This window comes from Tenrec ecaudatus, chromosome 4 (genome assembly GCF_050624435.1).
Source record: "Tenrec ecaudatus isolate mTenEca1 chromosome 4, mTenEca1.hap1, whole genome shotgun sequence".
Lineage (NCBI taxonomy): Eukaryota > Metazoa > Chordata > Mammalia > Afrosoricida > Tenrecidae > Tenrec > Tenrec ecaudatus.
The window spans coordinates 26,130,779-26,136,778 of record NC_134533.1 but is presented as its reverse complement, the minus strand read 5'-3'; the positions used below and the strand labels follow the sequence as shown (position 1 = coordinate 26,136,778).

The 6,000-nt window shown below is 59.7% G+C and overlaps 1 protein-coding gene across 1 annotated transcript in view; it reads left to right on the top strand.

The window, feature by feature from the left end:
* Positions 1 to 1,637: 1,637 nt before the first annotated feature.
* Positions 1,638 to 6,000, top strand: part of CD82 (CD82 molecule) — a 52,369-nt gene continuing 48,006 nt past the window's right edge. The window contains exon 1 of the mRNA XM_075545847.1: positions 1,638 to 1,772. The gene's annotated coding sequence lies outside the window, so the exon portion shown is untranslated. The remainder of the gene's footprint in view (positions 1,773 to 6,000) is intronic.

The window sequence follows — 6,000 nt, the reverse complement described above, 5'->3', positions numbered from 1 at the left end:
ATGTGGACCATCACCGATGATGGACAGCATTTTGAACAGTGGGAATTCCAGGACACTTCCATGAGCTCATTTGAACGGAACAGTGGGGATCGTGCATACTCTAGAATCGGGAAAGGTGCGTATCAGAGTCGTAACATTTCACCACACTTATGCAGTCTATACGACGAGACATCGTTCAGAAAGCTGGACTCTGTGAAGGAGAAAGCAGCAGCAGGGTTGGAGGAAGGCTTATTAACAACCTCTTCCATGCGGATGACACGACCTCCTTCCCTTAAGGGAGGCAGACCTGAAACACTTGCTGATGAAGACCAACTCAACGTAAAGAAAATAATAGTCACCGTACCCTGACCGGAAACGAGACCAATAAGCAGAGAAAAGATTGGGGGGTGCACGGGTCACCCACCATCAATTCTCAGGAAGCTGCCGTGTAGTGCGTTGGGCAAATCTGCTGCAGAAGACCTGTCAAGCGCTAAAGAGCAAAGACATCTCTTTAAGGACTAAGGTGCTTGTGACCCATCCAGGCTGTTGGTGTTTTAATTGTTTCTCGGACACGCACCAGACATGTGGAGCATGAATAAGGATGACTGGAGTGGACGCAATGCACTGGATTTGTGGTGTTGGCGAAGAATGGTACGGTAGGTACCGTGGTCTGCTCTCAGAACAATCTGTCCTGTCCAAAGTACTACCTGAATGCTCCTTGGAAACTTGAGGAGAGGACGTACTTTGGACTTGTTAAGCAGGTTGGGTCGGTAGCTGCATACTCGGCCGCATTTTCGAGTTGGAGTCGAAGGGTACCCTTGAAGAGAGGGATGGACACAGCGGACCCACACCCGTGACTCATGCATGACAACGGTCGCGGGATGCAGGGTCCTTTCCTTCTGTTGTGCATAGGATCGCTGAGTCCCAGCGGGCTTCAGGGCACCGGACACGCTTCAGGCTGTTCAAGAGTGAAATGGACGCATACACCAGTACTGGGAGGACGTTTTACAGTGTTTGGCATAAGGCCTGGCCCCGGGCAAGTGTTCAATAAACAAAAGCTGATTTTTGGGGGCCTTTAAAAAAGCCCCTAGGCCCAGGTCTCCTCCTGATTCCGGCCGGCCGGACTAGGAACACAAACGCAAACGCTCCATGCCGCCGAGCCCCGGTTGCACCCGGATGCACCCGCCCTGGAATGCCAACTGTGGAGGGGGGGGGGAAGGCCTGGCGGCTGGGGCCGTCCGGGGTGGGCCAGTAACTTAGGGAAGCGCTGAAGCGGAAAGGGGGCGTGTCCTCAACCTGGTCAGGCTAGGGAGGGAGGCGGAGACGGTGGGCGGGTCTTTGGGGGCGTGTCTTGGGGGGACGGCGTGGGCAGGGGGCGGGAGGAAAGGGCCGGCCGCAGGGGACACGGGGGCGGGGAGCCGAGACCCACGGCTAGATAGCATGCACGGCGCCCAGGGGCGAGGCTGCAGGCTGGGAAGGGCCGCGGCCCCGGGGCCCCGAGGCTGGGTTGGCCGAGACTGACTAGGAGGCCATGGCGGGGCGGAGCCGCGCGCGAGTGGCCTTCCAGCGAGCCCGCGGACAGGGGCTGGACGGACCGGAGTGGAGTCTCGAGGGGGCGTGCCCGTAGGCGGATAGGGGCGTGTCCAAGAGAGGGGGCGGGGTCGCGTTCCCCGCCGGCTGCCGGGAGGGGGCGGCTGCAGTGATCGCGTAGAGCGCAGCGCAGTCGGACGCAGTCTGGGGCGCTAGCGGGTGTCGCCGGGCTTGCAGCGCGGAGTAAGAAGCGGAGCCTGCAGGTGAGAAGGGGTCCGGACGTAGAGCTAGTTCCTTCTCCCAGAGCCGATCTGCGCAGCTTTCTCGGAACGTGACCCGCTCGGGCCGCGGAGACAGCTGGTGGGTGAGAAGGAGCTTTGCGGGCCCCCCTCCCCCCGGCGCCCCCCATCCCCCGAGTTCTGACCCTCCAGCGTCCGGCTCCGCCAAGAGCCCGCAGATCTCTCAGGTTCCAGTAACGGGTATAGGTTGAGCCTGGCGAACCCCGGGCTCGCGTTGTCCCTCCTCGCTCAGGCCCGGGACCCTCGGGCAGGGTTGGCAGAGGAGAGGCGGTGCAGCGCAGCCCCCGGTGCCCTGGCCCCGTCGCGTCGCCGGCCCTGCCGCTTTCTGCGGGCAGAATGCGGCTGTGCCAAGCGAACTGAAGAAGGAACGTGAGCGCACTGCCCTAAAGGTCCCCCTCATTGCCCTGATGGGGCCCAAATCCCTAAGCTCTCCACTCGAACGCTGGAGAGCTCCGCCAAACTGGCCCTCTGGGTCTTAAGGTCGGAAACTCGGAGGGGCTTTTGGCTACCTCTGGGGGCTTTTTCTAGGAAGTCTAGGGCGGAAGCCAGTGGATAAGTTCTTATCAGAGCGAGTGGGGCGGGGAAGGGAAAACCCTGGTGAGCTTTGGGCCTGTCAAGGCCAGGGCCCCAGGTCCTTGCACAGGCCAGGCTCAGTTGGGCCTGTCACCAAAGATGTGTGTGGGGGGGAGGGCAGGGACTCTGGGGCAGGCCATGGGTCAGGGACCTGGGCTTTGGGGCTCACACTGCCTCGGATTCCACTCCCCCTCCAAACTTCGGTCTCTTCATCCATCAAACAAGGGTAGTGGCACTATCCAGCGACAGAGCAAGGGCAGGAGCCAGCCCGTGGGCCCAGTATGTCCACAGCAGTCGCTCCGGACTCCTGCCAGAGAAGGGGCCCATCCTGAGGAGGGTGGGAGGCTGCTTGCAGGGAGGGACAGCCAGAAACTGCCCCTGCCACCACTTGGAGGACTGGGAGTGTGTCACCTGTACCCAGGCGCGGCTGAACTTTCTGTCATCTTACTCGAGGTTGGTGAACGCTCACCTAGACAGACCACAGGCCCCCACTCCTCCTTGCCCTGCTGCGTACCATACCGTACCTGACGCACAACAAGGGGCCACAGTCAAGCTCCGCTGAAGAGTACAACTCACGCCCAGGGCTTGTGGCCAGGAAGGATCTCTTGGGTCTGTCTGGCACTGCGGGCTGGAATCCAGCTATTCTGCCACATGCCCTGCTGAGGGTGGAAGTGACGGGCAGTTCGGGCACCTGTTGTCTGTTTTGAGTGGGGCTGGGCACTGGAGGAAGGAGGCTGAGGGGGCTGTACCCTGTGTCCTCTCGAGGAGATGAGCTGTACACTGTAGAACCTGCTGGAAGGTACTAGGAAGGGCTGCCCAGTGGAGGAGACGTGTTTCAGAAGAGGTCTGACACTGGAGGGACCTGGGCTGAGAAAAGAGTTTCCAGAAGCCAGTGAGTGCCAGTTGGTCTTCGATGAACTGGGGGACACTGACCCCTCTGGGAACATCTGTGTGTGAGAGAGATTAAAGCCTGGCATGGTGGGGAGGAAAAGGGACTGGCCAGTGGTACCCTGAGTGGGGAGGAGAGGTTCTTTTGGGCACCCAGCATGGAGGCTCTGTCCCTGAGGGATGCCACACGCTTCTATCCTCAAGTCCCTTCCCTGCTGGGGAAGGCTGTGACAAGGAGGCCGCTGGCTGTGTGCACAACAAGTGAAGGAAAGGCTGGAGGGGTCGGGAACACTTGCTGAAGGAGGCCCAGGGTGGAGGTGGGTTAGGCTTGGGCTGCCTGAGCTTAGCGGTTCAAAGCCCACCGGCTGCTACTCCAGAAAGAGGTGGCGCTGGCCGTGCCCAGAAAGATGTACAGCCACAAAAATCCCACACAAGGTCTCGCCAAGTCAGAAGGGACTCGGTAGCAGTGAGTACGTGGTGTTTGGGATACACCGGAAGGACTGAGGGAGGGCAGTGTTTCAGCAAGAGGCCACTGCATTGGCAAAAGCCAGGAGGCCAGAATGCTCAGGGCGCCTTCTGGAAGAGCCGCGGGCTGCGAACTGGGACTGTGTCGGGGTCGGACATGGGCAGGTGCCCGGTGAGGTATCTGTGGTCGACAGTGGGAGCCACTGAAGGCTGTGGGGCAGGGTCATGACAAAGCCAGGAGCACTGTAAGAGAGGCATTCAGCTCATGATGTGCTGGGATCAGGGGTCGATCCAGTGGCCAAAGGAAGATACGTCTCACACTTCATAGCGGCTGAGTCCATCTGGCCATAGTGACCCTCTACGACAGGCTGGAGCTGTCCACCCTGTGGATTGCCAGCATTGTAACTCCTTACAGGAGAAAGCCTCGTCTTCCTCTGAGGAGCGGCTGTTAGTTTCGAACTGCTGATCTTGTGGTTGGCAGCCCAGCACCTACGCCACCAGAGTTCCCATAGAAAGATAAACCAATGGCTTTGGTGATGGGAACGGAGGGAGGGGACTGGGTCTCTTTGAGGAGGTCCGAGGCTGGGGGCTAGAGGAAATGGCCCTGCCTGGGGGAGGGGGGGGGGCTGAAAAAGGCCAGAGGGAAGCTAGGGTGACACCTGAGAGGAATGATCTAGTTGGTGTCTACTCTGTCTCCTGTTCCTGTACCCAGCCCGGGCACTGGCAAACGTTGTCAGCCGCCACCAAGTGGGCCCCTGGACTCACTAGGAGGACAGCAGCTTTGGATTGCGGTGATCCCTAGCGTGTGCCTTGGCCAGTTTTCAGGTAGTACACAACCAGGCCTTTCTTCCTAGTGTAGCTTCATCTGGGAGCTCTCCTGAACCCCACTTAGCATTGTAGCGATGCCCATGTCTCTACTGACAGGCAGCTCGTGGCTGGGCATGAAGTGCGTTGGCTGGGAACTGAATACGGGCCTTCTGCATGCAAGGGGAGCGGGGAATTCTACCACTGGAGGGGCCCACAGAAGGGGTAACAGCAGTAGCTACTGTGGAGGGTAAGGGGTACTACAGAGTGGTGGTGGTGGGGGGGGGCTTATAGAGACGGTCTCCAACCAGGCCCCTGGCTTGGCCCATGAAAGGGAAGCCTCTGAGTCCGTGGTGGGATTAGGAACCAGTAGTGGGGCGGATTTCCGGGAAGACAGGCCTTGGGGAGGGAGGGTGAGGGGTTAGCCACAGGCACACATTGCCCACATGGGTCGGGGGAGGACTTCCTATTTGGTCCCATGCCTCCCAGGCCCCTCTGAAGTTCCTGTAACGCAGTTGCAGCTCCTCCACTCCCCACTCCATTTTTGAGCTACCTTCTGGAAATTCATCCACCCCCCTCCCATGTACTGGGGACACAATTCTTATCCCCCCTGCCAGCCCCAGGATCAGGCCGCCCTCTGGCACCAGCCAGAGAAGATCAAGTCCAGGCACTCCTTTGGCTCTGGAGCTTCCAGAGCCAGCTGGCACCCCCGAGTTTTGGCTCAGCCTCAACCCCCCCCCTGCTCCAAACCGTTATACCCACTTCCTGCACCCCACAGGAAGTGTTGAGGGGGGTTACGGTTTAATCCGAAGGATCAAACGGTCAGGAGTCTACCCTGAGAGAAGTGGGAAGGGAGGGAAGGGCCCCAGGGCAGTTCGGCATTGCCTGCCCCTCTGGTGGACAGGACAGGGCAAGCGGTAGCCCCCCACCCCCCACCCCCGTTTAATCTTAGCAGGAACTGCCCTGCCCACCAGCTTCCCCTCCTCTGGCTCCGGCTCTGAGGAGCCAGGAGGGGAAACTCAGAGGTAAACAGAGCCCATTGGCAAGGGCTGCTCCCCTTCTTGCTGGCCTCCAGGCCAGCCTGAGCCCAGGCCACCAACCACAGAGCCAGCAGATGGCCTTTGGAAGCAGCCAGCTGGCAGGGTCTCAGGGCTGCCTTGTTCCTGACTCATGCCCCGGGGTTCCCCACTTATAGCACGGCTTTGAGACTTTAGGCACGTTCTTTCTCTTGGGGCAGCTTTTCTTGCTCTGCCAAGGCCCCACTGATTACTCAGCTCCTGGGGAACTTCTGGGTCCTGGGCTCTATTTTGTGTACGGTGGAGTCTGTGAGCATGTACACACACACACACACACACACACACACACACACACACACACACACACACACACACACACACACACCTCCTCCCACCCCCTTCCTCAAGCTTACTCCCATGTCCTGCCTGGGGCTTCCCTTCTGCTG